We start from the raw sequence: 19,379 nt of genomic DNA, 5'->3' as shown, positions 1-19,379 counted from the left end.
ACAACTAGCTTTAAGAGGAGATAACCGAATAGTGAAAGTTAAAGGAAAGTGATCACTAGACGTACCCGAATCCTCTGTCGACCAATCAGTCACATCTAGCCTACCTGCTGATAATGTTAAGTCAATGGCTGAGCGAGCAACCCCTCGCATAAAGGTTGTTCCTCTAGAATTGCAGCAGCGTACAGCATTTGCAGACAGCCACGACCAGAGAAGCTGGCCGCAGGAATCAGTGTGACTTCCCTAATCACTACGGTGAGAATTAAAATCTCCTGCGATGACTGCACTGTTCGTGCCAGTCACCAAGCTGTCTAAACAGTCTGACCTGTGTACACCTAAAGGAAAATTGACATTAGCAATTGTAATATCAGCACAATGCGGAAATGAAATTTTGATCGCTAAAAGCTCACAGTCAGGGAGAACAATTTTCTTAGAGATAGATGCCTGATGACATAAACTTTTAGATAGCATGGTTACCAAGCCACCTCCCCTGCCAACATTTCGATCTGATCGGACAACTCGAAAGTTTCTTATTGAAAATGATTTATACGGTGATAACCACGTTTCTTGTAAAAGTACAATATCAGGCTTGTGCTTGTGAATAAGTATGTCTAGATCTGGAAGAGAAGACAAGACGGAACGGGAATTCCATTGTAACACTTTGATACCTGCCATGATTATTGACCAATTGAAGAGGCCGAAACCGCCTCTTTAAGGATATCAACATAGGGATGAATTTTGAGCGGTTCCTTTTTAGCTTTCATCTGTGAAGAACTAGAATTGGATGGTGATGAGGAAGCACGGCGCTTCTGCGTAGGGCACGACATTTCGCATCTGTTGTGCAGATGTCACTGCGACATTCACTGCTAGGAACAGAGATGTTAGGTGGGACCTGGGGAGCATCAGAAGGTGATGTAGAGCAGCTAGCACTAGCAGCAGAAGCTGAAACAGATGTAGACATTGCTGCCAGGACGGGTGTTGATGGTCACGCAGACTGAACTGCAACAAACTGAGCCAACGCCTCAGAGAAAGTGTTTAGCATTTGCTCAACCACATTATTAAGAGCTTTTTCGACTGTTGTCACAATTGAGGCAGTCAAGTTGGACTCAATGTCCCCAGCAGAAGCGGGCACACGACCAGCATATGAATCTTTTTTCCTGTTAAGAACAGCGTAAGCATCGGCTCTTGAGCACCGCTTCTCTTTGATAATGTCCAACAAGCTACGCTCTTCACTACGTTTTGCGCAGTTGGCATCATCAGCTGAGTGACTGTTGCTGCAGAGGCAACAATGAGGCTGCTCTGAGGTGCAGTTATCAGCAGAATGACCTTTTCCACATAAACGGCAGCAGGTCTCCGACTTGCATGCTTTGCCACTATGCCCGATCCGCCAACAGTTGGTGCATTGAAGAGAGCGGGGTTCTAGAGGGTCCACACGGTATACAATCGGCCAGATTTTTAGTTCAGCAGGGCAGGAAGAGCCAGCAAAAGTTGTTATTACAGACTCAGTAGCAACACGCGAGCCGTTTACCTCCATACTGCAGCGGTATACTTAAAGGACCCCAACGCCTGCATCCTGAAATTCCTGTAGAATTTCTTGCGGGGATGACGCTGGGTCGACACCTCTTACGATACCCTTGACACATGCAAGCTGTTCGGGAATGAATGCTTTCACCGGCAGCGGGCTGAAATTTTTGCACTTAAGCAAGTCTGCAACACAAGCGATGTCCGAGGACTTGCACACAATTCCTCGACGGCCAAATGGACGCACCTCAGAGATCTGCAGGTATTGGGCAGTCAATGATTTTAGCTCCTGTTGAATTAGTTTGGGGGTTTTCATTTTGGTCACACCCTCACCGATTGGGACGATAGCCACGGGAACCGCATCAATGCCATTTTTTGTGGAAAGACACAAGTGGCAGGCTTTGGGCTGACAAGCTGGAAAACCAAGCTGCCGACCCTCCACGTGGGGAGGTCAACGACATCTCTCAGCAAAACGCACTCTCAGGTTCACATGAACTGCGTCTTAAACTACGTCTTGGCCAAAACCCCCTAACGTAGCACGGGCTCACCAAGGATGAACAAGCCGGAACCACCAGATGATGCAGAAAACAGCAGTGACCAGCAAGAACACGTCAGCACGTCTGTCTTCTTCTTCTTCTTCTCCATCGATGCGCTTCGTCTTCATCGATGCTCCATCAGTAATCTGCCTATGCGGCAACAGGCGCGGTCGTCATGGTTCGCTACAATTACCCCGGGAACGAAGAGGAGCCACCTTGGCGACCTACGGCGAGGACAAGAGGAGCGGGTCGTAGTAGGTCTTCAGGCGGCTGTCACGGACGGTTTCTGGGCAGCGATGGCGCAAATCCGAAGAAGGGTTGAGCGGCTTCAGGATGTATTTCACAGGCGACGTTTGCTGGATGACGCGGTAAGGGCCGTGGTATTCTGTACGGATTTTTGACAACAATCCTGGCGGTGTGCCTGGAACCCAGAGCCAAACTAGGGATCCTATCGGAAAAACGTGTTGCTCTTGGCGGCTTTGGGATGCCGAGGTAAAAGCATGCGAACTTGCAGCATTCCTCCGCACGCTTTCCGACTTCGGAGAGGGGCATCCACTCGGAGGCGTCAGGAGTATATGGCAAGATGGTATCCATCGTGGACGATGGCTCACGACCATACAGAATGAAGAAAGGGGTAAAACCGGTGGTTGACTGTGTGGCGGTGCTGTACGCGTACGTCACGAAAGGAAGAACAGCGTTCTAGTTGGTCTGATCTGCTGCGACTTACATCGTAAGCATGTCTCCGAGAGTACGATTGAAGCGCTCGGTTAGCCCGTTAGTTTGGGGATCGTAGGCAGTGGTGGTCCGATGTACGATGCGACATTCGGTAAGCAGACCTTCAATGACGTGGGGTTCTTTAACGTGCACTGACATCACACAGCACATGGGCCTCTAGAATTTAGCCTACATCGAAATGCGACCGCTGCGATCGAACCCGCGTCTTTCGTGTGAGCAGCGAGCACAAAAACCACTTAGCCACCATGGCGGAATTAAAAAAGAAAAGGTCAACACAGAGAGCACATAAATGAGTTTCTTTACTTTAACGCTACTTTCACGACTAAGTTCAAATGGCCCCACCATATCAATCTTATCTCCTCCAACGTCCATCTCAAACTAGCATATTTATCCTGCAGACTAACAAAGTTGGCAAAAGAACACAACCTAACAGCGTAAAAATGTTTAGTCTTGCCCCATACTGGAGTTCCTGTCTGTAGTCTGGCCACTCTTTTTATCCCGTCATCTTAGTATACTTAGCCATTCAGAAAAAAAATGCGTTTATATACAACCGACGCACTACAGTCATTTTTTGCCTTCACCCCATGATATGACATCGCTCAGGTCATTGATGCACAGGTGCACGTGTTAACATTCAATATCCTGCACAATGTTGTACCTTCAATCAACGCAATTGCAGTACCCTTCTCGTTATATGATTTACCGTATCAATGTTCTAAATGACCAATTCATAAGACGTCATGCCATTGCATTAGGGCAGGCCGATATATTGAGGTCTAAGCGGCTCACCGAATTTGTGTGAAGCTTGAACTTCAGGGTGACCCTGCCCAAGAATAAATAAATAAAATATATATTCCTGCGTCTGGGATCTGAATTCCCGGTGGCGCCAAGAGCAGCTTTTCTGGCCACTTCACAAGAGTGCTATGCTATCACCGCAGCCAATCACGCACCGTTTTAAACAGCAGCACACGCTCGCACTGTGCATTGCACTTTATCCTCGGCATCAACTAATGCTGCAATCGAACAAATATCGTCTCCAGACGTGCCGACGACCCATTAAAGCAAACCCATGCACCAACAAGTCTAAAACCTGCTTTCTCACGTGAACTAGATTTAACCACGTTAAAATCCTAGCACTCTTTCTTTGCACACTTCACCTTTCGAATGAGTTGCATGGATTCATGCGAAACCTGCCACCGCGGTGGCTGAGTGTTCGTGGCGGTCGTCAGCCGACCAGAAAGACGCGAGGTCGATCCCGTCCGCGACGGTCGCTTTTCGACGGAGGAGAAATGCTAGAGACCCGTGTACTGTGCAATGACCGTGTAGGTTAAAGAACCCCGGACAGTCGAAATTATTCGAAGCCCGTCACTATGGCATCGCTCATAGTTCGAGTCCCTTTGAGATTAAGCCCCATGAAACCAAGACCATGTGAAACATGCCAGCAAATAAATTTACCGTCCTATTGCATTATCTCTTGAAAAGTAGTATTTCCGCTTTTCCTTCAATATTGAGCCCCCCTATCTTGCACCTATTGCGAGTTGTGTGGAGTCTTGTTTTTGTGCTTGTTGGCTTTTACGATGCTCAGCCTCCGTTATATATCACACTAAGTGTAAATAAAAATAAATACTCCAGTAGCGTTCTTTCTGTTGGTGTACTCTATATGCTGTAAGTTCTTGAAAGCTTCTCTTTATGTGGTACCTGCAGTAAACCTTCTTTGGCTAGTACCTTGTGAATGAGCTCACTCCACTGCAAAATCCATGGCATAAATCCTGCAAAGTGAGCTACGACCAGGGCCGAATGCAAAAAACAGTACGTAATTTCAGTAGGCATCATTGCTAAACATCATTGCTAGACCCTGCACAGTTGCATTATTTAACGTAGCTGAACCGAGTAGACGTGCGGAAATAGCCTATGTGTTTAAACTGGTTGGCTCGTGGTTTTGCGTTTCTGGATCGCCGGCGCGTCTGGCGAGGTATTTGACTCCCGTTAAGCTCGGAGTGAAGTCAAGCTGATGTTATCTGTTCGCGTCGCAGATGGCAGTTGATAAAGACGACGATGTGCAATGCATAGTGCGATTTTCCCCGCGCAAATACCTCATTCGGATTATCTACTGATCCTTGGCCAATACCCCTGCGTGGGTATGCGCCATGCTTACTAAGGAGGAGAAGAAGAAAAACAAGAAGAAGCGGGAATGTGTGTTGCAGCATCATCACTTTTGAAGCAACCACAACAGCAACGCGAATTGTTTTTGGCTGCGGCTATCGGATATTGTCCAGGGATGCTTATCTGTTCGCACCACCGAGGGTTGGAAACCTATTAGCGGCAGACTTTATTCATTGGCTGTTGCTGTAGTAGGTTTCGCCAAGGTCACCTTCAAAGTAAAGCGTAACACAAACTCGGTCAACCTGTTATACCTCATCAAAAAGTGCTTTCGCACTAAAACTGGTTCCGAACATTTTCAGTCATTGGAGTTGTTTCCGAGCTCAAAGAGTCTAAACCGCCATTAGTTCAGTTCACAATCCTCTTATAGCTTATTTCGAGGAAATGCCACCATGAAGCGCAAAGCGTTCCATTTTCATTTTTATCCTACTATATATATCTGCCTGGTTGCATCTAAGTGCTAGTAATTGCAGTGAAGCGTAGAATTGTGCTCTTCAAGAGACCAGTAATGAACGAGGATGCATTATCTTTTATATTTTGTTTGTTTTGCAGCGATAACTACATTACGGTAGCATTTGAGCCTTCAGGGTAGCGGAGTCGCACCCCTGTGGCTGCGCCGCCACGGGGTGGCGTTCTTATTATTATTAGCGCTCAAGCCCAAACGGCCAGAAAAACGGCTATGTATGATCACCATGTTTTCGGCGGAGATGAAAATGGATACTGATAAAACAATTCATTTGAGGCCAGGCGTGTTTCAGCTGCGAGATAAGCCTAGAAAAGGAGCGCTGCCCCGGCTAGCATAGAGGAGAAATAATTGAGCGCTATCTTGGCCTTTCGACTCCGGTGAACTAAATGAGGCTGAGTAGCGATGATTGTGACTTCGAATACCAGAGAAGCTGTCATAGCACGCACCAGTAATTTGCTCATGCCCGAGTCACTTATATTTTACAATTGCAAGGAAGCATTTGCGTGTAGGGAATGCGATGTATGCGCACGCACATTTATACCAGCTGCTTAAGGAAGCTGATCACTAATTCTTAAAAATAGCGTTTTTTAGGAAAAGGCAAGCTTTTTTGCGGCATAGTAATACCACAGTTGGCGCACGTAAAAAGCAGGCCAATCATGTTAAGTAATAAAGTAGGTAACTAAAATTTAATAGCTAACTTTTAACTCTTGCCGGTAGGGAGCTAATTGCAACTGGAGATTTGTTGCCGGCCTTTAGTAATAGCCATATCAGTTTCTAGAATCTTGGAAACGCAGTTATTCTCGCCACTACGGCCGAACCAACTGTGGCTACATCCTAGCAAAATACATGTTTCCGAAAAGCCGCATGATGCAGGCAAAGCAGCTCCTGCACTGCACGTAACTAGTCGAAATGGCAAATTTTGTCGAGCCCAGGACCGAGAGTAATCGCTTTTTAGAAATTCTAACAACTGATGTGCCTATTACTACCGGCCGGATAAAAATTTCAGACTGCAATCAGGTGCCTATCGGTGAAGTTAAAAACGTGACACTAAGAAGCTGATCACTTTTTATAGTTACCATATTCGCGTGTATTGTTTTTTGCAACTTAGCACACTGATGTTCATATGCCGTAAAAAGCTTGTCTTTACCTTAAAAACATTATATTTTAAATCAGTGGTCAGCTTGCCTGAAACACCTAGCACATTTGGCCCTGTATACAAAGCCCGCAGAGTAATCAGTTGCGACTTCCTTTATATCTTGATGAAAAGAACAAATTGCATTATAGTGCATTCAAAATTTTTTTAATTTTAGACACCTTGAACCATTCAAATACCTCTTTTGAAAACAATAAGGCAGTTGGGTAAGAGGTCTGCAGGCTAATAAGAGTTACGCCCGGAAAATCACACTGAAAGGGCGTATCCCTGCTGCATGTTTTGTTGCAGACTTAAAAGCCGCTTCTTCGATTGCGGTTCGCCAGTAGTCGAAGCTCTCCTTAGTCATATGTGAAGCTCATCGCACCATCGGCAGTAAGCCTGTGAAAACAGTGGAGGTTTCTGCTATTTCGAAGGCACTAGCTCCTCTGCGTGACGTGCATCATAGCGTCATTCGCTCTGCAATGTCGGCGGAGAAAGGTGACCACAGCCACTTTCACAGGCGAGCCTCAATCAACCACTCTTCTACAGTTAAACGCGCAGTTCGGCCTAAGAGCCACTGTGCCTTTTAAAGCCAAAGCTTTACTGGCCGATGGCGCCGATTTCGCCGTGGGCTGCAGTTTGACCTTCATTTGACCGCAGCTGCGCCGTAGCCGGCATGGCGAATGCCCTCTCCTGCAGATGGGTCGCCGCCTGACCGGGGGACTCACCGCGTGCATGGCTAAGAGGCGCGCCGCGCTGGCCTCGTCAATGCGAGCTTGGCCATCCATGAGAGCGAGGCCGAGCCGTCGTCTATGAGCGTTGAGCGGGAGCGGGACGCATTGAGCAACCGTCGGAAAGCGGCGACTAGCCTCCCCGCGGGAGTCGTCCGGCGAGCTGTTTCACTGGAGAGGTACAGAATGCCAAGCGCGCGAAGCTAGCATCAGAGACTGAGGAGGAGTGAGCTGGGGCGCCGGGACGTGCGACACACAAGCGCCATGGGAGAGAACGCCGAGGTGCCTGCGTGCACTGCACGCACGCAGTACTATTAGAACCATGCAGAGTCTGATCCTCCGGCCTACACAAATATTTCACCGTCCAGCCTGCAGTCTTTGTAGCAATAAAGGAGCAACAATAGAGTGACACCACTGCTCAATTACTGTGTCTAACTCTCTGTCAGCAATACTCTTGCAACTCTGATTAATCAAGCTTAACCGCAGCATAAATAAACCTTTCGCTTGTATATCCTGGCTTAGCTACATATAAGCCACAACCAATTTTATAAGCGCTCCTTCAATCGGTTGCCCTCCCATCCGTTCAGACATCGCACCGAACCCGCCTCGCATGTGGGAGGTGTGCAGTTCGATCTCCAGTGCCGCCGAGTACTCACCGGTGAAATAATAGGTGCAAGCTTCCCCTGGCCTTGTGCTAGGCTTAATCTGGGTGAAATGCTTTGGAAATCAGTCGTTGACCCGACCTTGAGAAGAAGAAAAATACCTTGTGCCATGGCTCTCTTCGACCGCAGATGCCCTTGCGCCTTAAAAATTTACTGCCATCATCAGTTATAATAGACGAGTTGAAAAATGGCATCCATAGCAGCACCATCTATGTACAGCTACACAAAGCTCGTTGCAGCCGCCATTCTGCAGGAACGGGCCGTGCGGCCTTAGACGCGTAGGTTGGGTAGGTCTGCCTCGCTCGCTTGCCTGCCGCTTGTTGCCGAGTTCGTTCGTGTTTTTTGGACTTTGATGTTTGTATTGGACCACCCGGATGCATTTAATGATGTGACACCATGTGAGCGAACTGCTGTGTGCCGCTGTGTGCGCAGTACGGACGCTTCGACAAATCATGATGAAAAGTGAGTGCCTCCCTTTCGTATAACCGAGTTGCACGCACAGATTATCTAACACATTAAGATAATGTTAATGTGAATGCCTCACCGCAGATGTCACTGACGCCGATCAAACATGCGTGAGGATAAAAAATTGGCGGTGATTTAGCCCTGGTTAAACCTGGAGTTACGCGATAGCTACAGCTGGCCGAGTTGAACTTGGTCCCGTGACCAACCACGTGAAGCTACGTGATCAGCCACGGCGCCACGTCGCCGGCAGCTGCTCCGAACCACGTGACCAACCAAGTGATAGCATGGCGGCGTAGCAACGGCGTGGCGGTGCAGCCACAGCGTGGCAGCGCAGCCACCGCCACGGCGCCGCCATGGTGAAGGCTCGAAATGCTACCGTAATGTAGCTATCGCTACAAAAGATGCGCTGATATCAACTGGATGCGATGAAAGAAAATATAACTAATCAGACTGTCCGCTTCCTATGTACAGCGCACGTTTACCCTGTTTAGTTCCATCGACCATGGTAGCTGAAGAAACAAGGCCTTCATGTAGTAATGCTGGTATGAATGACTTTAAGCACATTCGAATAAACAGTGGTGAAGGGAAGTATTAGTATGCAAATAGTTACTGTTTACATATATTAACGTTGGGCTAACCATTGGGTTAAAAAGTTAGAGTGCGTTGTAACTGAAGATTAGAGGGCGGAGGGTGGGGAAAAATGACGTGATGACGGTTTTCTGTACAAACAACGAAAACATTCTCATATCTGGGGCCCCCACAGCTCGACGCAATGAAGTGGTATCCGCATGTCCACTATGCCGAGATGAAGCTTCTGGGCAGGACATTTGCACTGCTCTGCTAGATTGGGATTATTTGTAAACAATTTGGCGCACAATAGCTTTCAGTGTGTTACATGACATAAAATACAGCTGAGGCAAAAACTGCAGCCCTGCATGTTCAAGTATGACAAGCTACAATGTAAAATTCATTTTATTAAAGCGAAAGCTTTACTAGGCTATGTCGACGGGGATCGTGTCCGCAGCTGTCTGCAGCGATGTCCGCAGCGATTGTGAGGAACTAGAAGAGATAGAGTCAAAAAAGAGATTTTAGTCGAAAGAGGGTGAAGTGAAAGTAGTGCGCAAAATATTTCATGACAATCCGATTTTTAGTTAATTCATTAGAGCAAAAAATGTAAAAAAACTTTAAAATAGAGCGGACGTCGATATAATGAGTCGATGGGCAAGCACCAGTGGATGGCAAAATTGTGAACAAACCGGGGCAAAGCAGTGGAAATAAAGTTCGAAATGAATTGAAATAAGTTTGATGAGTGCAAATTAATCGAAAAAGTTTGATTGTCGTAGGGTAGGAAATTATTTAGAAACAAAAGTCAATGGACGGCGAAATAGGCTGGACGGGCATATAGTAAGTGGACGGGAAGCAACCGTGGCGCCAAATTTGAACTTCCAAAATGGTTTATTGAGGTGAAAATATGTATGATCAGAGTGTGTTAATTAATGTAATTAATCACGGAAGTGTGGAAAATGAAGAAAAATGAGTATCGTAATCAAACAGCGATAACCTATCAAGTAAATGAAGGTGAATTGAGTATGAATTAAGAATGCATTAGGTGGATTGGGTGCAGTGTGAATTAATATGAATTAATATGAATTAAGTTTAAGAGAGGCGACGAGTATAAATGAGAATCAACGAGAAGCAAAGAGGTGCAAGGAGGCGTCAATGCTTTCGCATTACTCCAATGCGGGTTGCCGCAGTGATCTCTGACGTTTTTTGTAGCGATAGCTACAATGGGCTACCAGGCTCGCATTTCGCGGTACATGGGAGAGGAAAGTTGTGCGCATGCGCCGTTATAATGGCAACCGGAGCGAAGCAAGGTGCGGCGTGAGCTTCTCCGTCGCTGCGACCGCGCGCCCGCTCCACCGTCAGAGCCGAGCTTGACGTCACGCGGATGAGCAGTTCTGCGCATGCGCCGATACCATGCTGACCAGACAGACCCTACAGCGGCGGCGCGTTCATCGTCGCCACCTTGCCGCACGCCGCTCTATCACCCGAACCCCGCGTCGCATGCGCAGCATTCCTTATAAAAGGCAGATATGTAATAGGTCGGTATAACAGCTTTTCATATCGATGCAGAGGCAGAGAGTGCAGCCGCTGCTAAAGGCGGTATAGACAAGAGAAGATCAACTCTTTCGATGCTGAGGTTGTCGCCTCGAAGTTGGGTACTCAACAAAGAGAGAATGAGCATCATAAAGCGAAGAGAGTAGCGGAGACGCCAGAACAAATGGAGATGCCAAATGGAGATGCCAGACTGCTGAGCGTAGTAGACGGCGCACAGCCGCCGAGGCGGAGCCTATAATGAAGGCGTCAGTCAACGGTACCAACAGATGAGGCTGTGCAGGCCCGTCGTGTGACTGGTCACACAATTTCAGTTTCTTAAAAACAAGCTCAGCCACAGAAACGTACCTCTCGCTGCGTATATCCTAGCGTAGCCGAGCGAAGCCACTTTCAACTTTTTTCAGGTCACCTACCACAGGGTCAGAAAGCATACGGACATATACAAGAACTTGATTGTGGCCATAAAAAGAAATGAAGGAGCACTTTTCAATGTGTCGACCGGAATGTGCTCGCTCCACTTCGCCGAGAGCGACTTCGTTGCGAATGTGAAAGACGGTTACCAGCAGTTTCACCAAGCTGTCGTGCCTTCAGCGTTAGCATTTAAAAAACCTAAGGCTGCAAGGAAACTACCAGCTAAAAGGACACCACTGTACCAGTCGGGTGCAGGTAAGCTTTCCGGACGGGCAGTCGTGAACGACGTGAACAACCACGTCACAGCGTGACGGCACAGCCACGGCGTGGCGGCGCCGCCACACTGAAGGCTCGAGATGCTACCGTAATGTAGCTATCGCTACAAAACTGCGAGATACATCGGTGCGATCTATTCAGCTGGATTGTAAAGGGAAGCGGACACTATGTACGTCGTATGGATCAATAACTGAATGATGACATCAGTGGAACTAAAGAATAAACTTTCTTATTTTTAATTTTTATCATGTAAGCTTGGGTTATACTTCTAAATAGGTGGCCGTCAACACTGAAGGTGAGCTACGTCTATAAATTTTTAGATTTTTAAATTAGTGAATTTACAAAATACGCACATGAGTGCTTGTTGAATTGCCTTTCCCACATTGGACGTGCATAAAATCTCATCTCTCGCAATTATACGTCTAACGCAGGTGCTGTTAGCGTATCTGATGGTGTAGAAGTTGAGTTGATTTCGTCGATGATTGCATGCACAGTGACGGCACTTTATAAGTGACAAACGCGGGAAAGACAAGTCACAAATTTTTAAATTGCCTTTTTTATAACATTCAATATTTCGAACCACATGGCTAATTAAGAAAATTTAAAATCATGGATCAGTTTTGATAATAACAACCATCAAATTATCAACATAACCTTGGCACCTAAAGTGGAAAATCAAAAAGTTAATTTGTTAAAATAAGGCAACTATCATCAAATTATTGATCTTCTTCAAGTAAGCAATGTCCTTCCTTTACAGTCCAGCTCCACAGACCGCACTGTCGAATGTCTAACAGTTTGTAAAATAAAAAACTAAAAAAGTTAGAAATTAGCCTGTTTTGTAATGTTCTTTGGTATTGGTAGCAAAAAATAGAGCAAGATTTGGTGAAACAACCTGGCTTGACCTTTTTCAGATATGTGTCGATATATGCGTATGAACGAAACCAACACTCACCGAAAGCAACGAATGCGTACGGAAATGATTGTACCTTTAATTTTATCAATTGCATATTAAAAGTATAATGAGTTATTGCTGAGAGATTGTAGTTCAGAAAGTAAAAAAAAAGCAATCGTGGCGTGCTTTTAAAACAGGTGAGAAGTAGGTGTAGGAATTATGAATATATTGTTAAGCCAAAAAGAAAGGAAAATGGGGGTGTGTGGACAAAACTGGAAAAGAAAAAAAATCTCTCCAGGGCGCTCTGTTTTCTTTCCTAATTTTTAATGTTTTACAGCTCTAATAAAAGCAAGACTGGCTACATCTCGTATGAGTTTAAAGCTTCTTTTTTGTCCCGTCGTTTCAGTGTTTTTTGCCCCTATTTGCTCTCATTAGGCGCCCACTTTTAAATGTGAGTTACGTCAAGTTCCACAAAAATGCCCATCTCATTTTTCTCTTATTATTTCTGAAATGATAGCACTACGGCCACCGTAACCTTTTGCGTGCCTTTTTATAATCGCCCCATATGACTATGCTGCCCCTGCGGTGTTGGATTCGAAATTAATTACAGCTGCTTGCTAGCCATCGGTGGTTCGAGTTTCAAGCATCGTAGCTTAGTCTAGGATTTCGTAAAACACAAAACTGCTAGAATTCAGGAAAGACACCCTTTTATTGCGGGAATTTCTCGCTCGTGTGTGTGCGCCGCTGCTTGCGGCTTTACAAGAGACAACGGGATCGATGAAAATGTCTGACTCTAGGTTCTTGTCAATAGAACAGGACATTACAGAGAGAAAAAGGCAGGCTTTATCCACTGTTGTATGTGAACCAAAGCGATAGCTCTTGCATGGCTAGACAGGCGGTTCCGCCTCTTATTCTTCCATGGCTACTCAGAGAATCGCGCCCAAATCGCCAAGGTCAAAATTTGACCATAGCCCGGGAAAAATTCAGAGGTCGTAATCGTGTCTGGTACGATCAGTTATGGTTGGACCAAATTTTTGGACCAAATAAACCGAGGTCAAATTTCGGGGTTCATAAGTGGCGAGCAACTAAACTCCTGCCCCTCTTAGCGTGCTGTCCAGCAGAAACATCTGCTCAGGTGGGGAGTGCCCCCAGGTCATCCACCAAACTTAGAAGAATAGATTTTTGCGCCGCACCACCGGATGTTAGTGGACTTGCTCCAGTGTGTACTTATAATTGTAAATAATACTTTATGCCAGCAGGCAGGCTGTCGCAATTAAATAATGCGGCCCGGAAATTTGTCAAGATACAACCATGCTTACGCGTACGTACCCATGCCTAGATTTCGAAGCGGCCCCATCTTTCTAAAAGGTTGATGTTGTTTTAAGACCGTAGCACCCTTCCTGCCAATATGGTAGGCCCCAGCACTTACTCGCGACATCTGCTCACGTTACCGAATAGCAATTGTGATGATACTTTTCTACTCCCTTAAGCCTACTCAAAAAACAAGCTGTTCTCGTTTCGGCTGTAGGCCGTGGTAACAGAGAAAGGCAGCGTGGTACTCTTTTAATTCTGATGCGGCGTGTTTTTTCACCACTCATCGAAAAGCCGCGTACAGGTCGGTGAAGCGAAGAGCAGCGTGATTATGCACTACCGATACTGTCCTCTCAGTCATTCAGCGACGCCTACACATGACGAATGGGTCTATTTAGCTAATGTTTTCTGCAAGTCTACGGCGCGAATGAGTGAATTTGTTAGGAACATGTCTGCTTTGAGCGCGCATCATGAATCTCCCCTCTGTACCTGACTTGACCATAAAATGTTGTTCTCCACTTTGTTTTCATCGGGTTCAGTTTTATCTTTTGGAGTACTTTTTTGTTTAGAGAAATATTGTAAATGGTATGCTCTGGGTTCGCTTTGAAAAAAATTTACTTTTTTATGGGATGTTTATTGCCTTTGGGCATAAATGGTATGAAATGAGGGATGATAAGGATGCTTAAAAATGAAAAAGGTTGGCTGATTTAATAAAATCAAGGAGGGAACGATAATCTGGTCCTTGTGTCCAAGCGATATATGAATACGGATTGTTCGGTGAGAGACCAACTGCCGCCAGGTGCCGAATTCTCGTCGGCTTTAGCGCCGGGCAAACACAGAGCAGATGGTGATTATCCGCTTCATTATCACTGATTTTGCAGACTGGACACTCGGGGCGGGGATATAAATCTTGGAATTGCCGCCACTAACATGTCACGGCTGGAGTTAGGGTAACCTCGACCCGTATACTCCGAAGCGACGACCTCCTCTGCACAGGTAAGACCACGGGGGAGGATCACCCTACACGGAGCAATTAGAGCACGTGTGCGGCGCCGGAGATGTTCCTTTCTTGCTAAAAGGAGGGTGGTCTCATCCAGAGTGAGGACTCGAGGCAAAGTCGAGGTTGGGGTCGGAAAGCGGTTCGTAGAATCTGCACGGCTCTGCGCGCCCAGGAGGTCACGCGGGACCCACTCAATACGGACTTGCTGCGGGATGCGTGCCGCTAGACGATGGATGTCTTGGCAGATTTCTGGGGTGCGACTGACGTGTCGTAGCAGGCGTATAACGTGTAGAGTGTCGGTGCGAATGGCAATGCGGCCGTAGGTATCATAAAAACGGCGGCCACAGAGCAAAGTGCTTCTTGAACAGCAAACATCTCCGCACCGAAGGAAGGAGGTTCTGAGAGGCGGAACCTGGACGCTTTGTTCAGCGCAGGCTTGCAAGGACAGTAAACTGCCGTTGTTGTGTTGCAGGCATGGATGCCTGCTAAGGCTAAGGCGCCCGTGTGCTGTGCGATGTCAGTGCACGTTAAAGATCCCCAGGTGATAGAAATTATTCCGGAGCCCTCCACTACGGCACTTCCAGCTTCCTTTCTTCATTCACTCCCACCCTTATCCCTTCCTTTACGGCGCGGTTCAGGTGTCCGCCGGTATATGAGACAGATATTGCGCCATTTCCTTTCCACAAAAACCAATTCTTATTATTATTGTCGCTTAGCTGCACAAAACGCCAGGGAAGGAGAACTTGCGGGGGCGGCTGTAGAATGGAGTGCGGTGAAGCATATGCCCTGAGTGCACACGTTGTGTGTGTAAGGTTAGACTTAAGCTGGCGAGCATTGCGTCGTTGCTACACCAGCTCATCTAGTGTATTGAGCTGGACATGTTCTTGGAGCGTAACGATCGGGGTGGTGCGGAGAAGGCAAATGATGACCCTCATTGCCTCTCGATTAACAGCTTCAAGGCGATCTCATTCAGCCCTCGTCGAATGCTGTAATTGGGCTTGGTAAAAGAGGCACGGTTGCACAACCACCCACGCCAGCTGTCGTGCAACATGAGAGCGGGCTCCGCCTGTTATAGGAGCAATGCGTCTAATCAGAACCAACGTCTGAATTGCTTGCTTTATAGCGTGAGAAAGCCAAGCAGTTCATGTTGTTGACTCAAGTATTGTCAAGCCAAATATCTTTACGGTCGAACTTTCTTAAATTGCTGTTCCGGATGGATGGAGACGAATTGGTGTCGCAGCGAGTTTACGGCGCCCCAGCGGATGGCGACTGACATGAACGTGGTTTTGCTCACTGAAACCTGAAGACCAATTGAAGAAGCATAAGTTGACAATATCTATGGCTGATTGTAGGGCTGCTGCTTGAGTCATCCGGTCATTGTGAGTGCTCCACTCCATTATATCGTCATTGTACAATAAGAGCTTAATCCCACGGGACATCATGTAAGCGCCAAGGAAGTGGGATGAAAGCAATATTTAATAACGTTGGCGACAATGCCGATCCCTGGTGTACGCCGCGAAGAGGCGCAAATGATCCGACGGCCTCACCACGGAGGCGTATGACGAAGTGTCGTCCTTCAAGAAAGGATTTAACAAAATTGCGCACTCTGACGGTGAAATGTAGCATGTGAAGCGATTCCAGGATGGCAGCAGGACTGATATTACCGCACGCCTTTTCGTCCATGGCCAGTACAGTACGTACGTACATTTTGGCTGCTAGTTGATGCCAGAACTGCTGACGCCAATACAGGCAGTCCATCTTCTTTACATATGGACGTACGAAAGCCAATTTTAGCGGGGTGGTAGAAACCACGGTGTTCAAGCCACCACGACAGTCGTGTGGCAAGCATTTTTTAGGTAGGTTTGCACATTGTTGGCGTAAGGTATATAGGCAGAAAATTACCAAGGTCTCTCGGGGGCTTCCCCGGCTTTCAGATGGGGATCAGAATAGCCAATTTCCAGGATTCTGGTACGAAGCCTTCTATCCATACCTTGTTAATGGTGGCAAAGAGTTGAGGGAGTGCCGCGGAACACTAGTTATTGTAAACCTCGTAAGGAATGGATTCCGGATCGGGTGCAGTCTTCCGACGGGCCTAATCTATTGTTGCAAGCAACTCGGGCATGAAAAATGGGCTTGCAAATCCCTTGGCGTCGGCTGTAGTTTGAAGCTTATTGACATAACCTGGAATGGCAGCCAAGGGGGCTCCTATGACCCTTAGAGGCAGCACATCATACTTGGAGAAAAACTTCCGCGCTGCCTCTTTGGCGAAATCATCCGGAGCTGAGTTATCTGCGAAGTATGCTGTGGCCGCTGCGTCTGGACGACGGGAACCATGTTCTGTTGCACGGAACGTTCGCCAGAGAAAAGCATTCGATGACTTTGTCGAGAAATGCTCACACCACGCATGCCACTGCCGTTGCGAGAGATCGCGTTCATATCTGTGAGCCTTGGCAGTAAGGTAATTCAACCTTCTCCTTGCTTGCGCAGAATTTGGGTCTCGGGAAGCTGCCATCTCCGCTTGTCGGCGAGCAGCCCACAGCTTAAGCAGACAAACATCCGGCGCCGGCCGATTGACGTCAGTCCAGGTGACAGTAGTAGCCTTATTCAGAGCAGTTTTTATGCAGTCCACAAATAGTGTAGATGACTGCAGAGAGAGACCTTCGATGGAGGTGCGGGAGGTGTCGGAGTATTCCAGAGAACACCAATGGCGTAATCGGCGGGCCGTTGATAGATGGAGATCGATGATGATAGAATGGTGGTCACTACCCCAACAGTCTGTCTCGAGGTGCCACAAGAGAGTGCTGGGACCTTACCACCTCGTAAGGTGTTGAGCATATGTTGGACGGAGAGCATGGCGCACAGTCCGCGTTGTTGAATCTGGATGGTTGAGCAGAACAAACAGCGCATCCGCGAAAGCGTCCCGCACACGCCTACCACAGGGGCTAGAAGTGGGGCACCCCTGGTCCGGGTGAGGGGAATTAATGTCACAACCGATTTAAAATAGGCCACACTGGGTGTTGTCGTCGTAGAGTAAATAACCACCCCAGATTAATGCTGGAGGGAGCTCCACCGGCGGGTCTTACATAGCAAGGCACGACCGCAACAATTGCCTTGGGAAGCTTCACAGCCACTGCGACAACTTCTTGATATGAGGTGCAGCAGTTTTCTAGACAGAGGCGAACTTGAAGAAAATGCGCATGAATGTACACCGCCGCCTTTCCCGGAGGGGCAGCAGTGAGCACACAACAGTCGTTCATTGAAGGAGACATATATCCATTAAAGCCCGGAATGGATGGCAAGGCATTGGTCTCCTGCAGCAGCAGGGCCCAGACCTCGAGCTTGTCCGCACGAAGTCGAGATTTAAGCTCTCTCAGCTTTGTGGAGAGGCCTCTGCAGTTCCACTGCAACACACCACAACAACGTGTACTCACCATTTTCGATTAGGCTTCCAAGGGTTGTAAAAGAACCTATGTCAGGTTAGATATCTGGTTCACCATAAATCGGAAAAGGGATGTTGTTGATTTGTCTGACAGTGCAGCAGAAGGCCTTGTAGAGTCTGCGAAAAACGCCTGAGGGTGGGACGTAGTAGAAGGTGCTGCAGCGTTGATTGCGTGGAGTGGGATTCCGTTGGTTGTTTACGACGAGCAAGCAGATCACGGCGTTGCAGTAGCTTAGAGACCTCGGCTAAAAGGCGTGCAATTTTGTCGTCAGCTGCTGCCATCTCCTCGTCCAGAGGTTCTAGCAATCTTTTCCTTTGTGTAGCCTGAAGGCGACGGCGATCCTTGCACACTTGCTCTCTGTAAGACTGTTGGGTAGGCGCTGCAGGTGGATTGGGCTCAGAAAGCTCCAGAGAGTCGCCTTCATCCCAATCGAGGCTCCCAAAGCTGTTGCATGTTGTATCGGGGATCTATTTTCATTCTGAGGCACTGGCTTACGAACCTCACGCCGAACATTTTCAGTCGCTTTCTGTTTTGTTGGGTTTTGTGGACAAGTTGTAGAGGTGATCTCGTGGTCCTCTGCCTTGCAGAGTCCGCACCTGTAAGACGGTGTGCCTTGTGGCCTAGCCTCATCCTGCGGTGTAAAAGGACATGATCGATACATGGGGATAGGTCTGAAACAGCTGTAGCAATAGACAGCACTCGGTTTGTAAGGGAGAGGCCGCAGAATACAGCCATAGTAGTAAAGTCGTTCTGGCCAGTTGGTGGGCCTTGCAGTGTGACAATGAAGAGCACCCATTTCCCATATACTGCGCTTGGTGACACGGTGGGTCGGACAGTATAACTCACGCTGGAGGACGTGTGGTCTTCGGCAGCGTCGACGTTGTAAACAATAGTGCGTTGTAGGCCCGAACCATCTACTGGATACACCTGGACCGGCACCGAGATCTCGCTTGTAATCGATATGCAGTTGAGCGTTTCCAGACGCTGGAGAGCAGCCAAAGTCGGGAGCCACGAAACCTTTGCTCCCAAGACACGAGTCTAGGTTCGCCTGTAGAATCCTGTTCGGAATGTCTGCCAGAGTTTTGGCTGCCAGAGCTTTAATGGCCACTTTGTACGATACCGATCCCGATGCCGGCACAACCTGGTTGGCATACGCTAGGCAGAAACGCTTGCCTTGTGAGCTGAAGTTGGCAGAAGACGAATCCTGTTCAGTGTCCTCTGATGGGCGCTTTTGAGAACAGCGGGAAGCCGGTGGCACGGATGGAGGTGCTGAAGACAGGTCCATTGGCGAGCTCTCCTCCTCACGCTGCACGGTTGAAGCCCCATCCAGCAGTGGAGGCTGGGCAGCCATTGCCGAGTTCCGCCCAGAGGGCAGATCGCTCACGGACTGAGGTGCATTTGGAGAAGGCGAGATGTGCGCTGCCGCCGATGGACCGGGAGCAAGAACTAGGAGCTGAAACCCAGGCTCAGTTGTCAAAAGAGGTGTTGCTGAAGCCGTCATGAACGACGATAGCGAAGCCACCTCCGCC

Source organism: Amblyomma americanum, chromosome 7 (genome assembly GCF_052857255.1).
Source record: "Amblyomma americanum isolate KBUSLIRL-KWMA chromosome 7, ASM5285725v1, whole genome shotgun sequence".
Taxonomy (NCBI): Eukaryota; Metazoa; Arthropoda; class Arachnida; order Ixodida; family Ixodidae; genus Amblyomma; species Amblyomma americanum.
Note: the sequence above shows the minus strand (reverse complement) of the source record.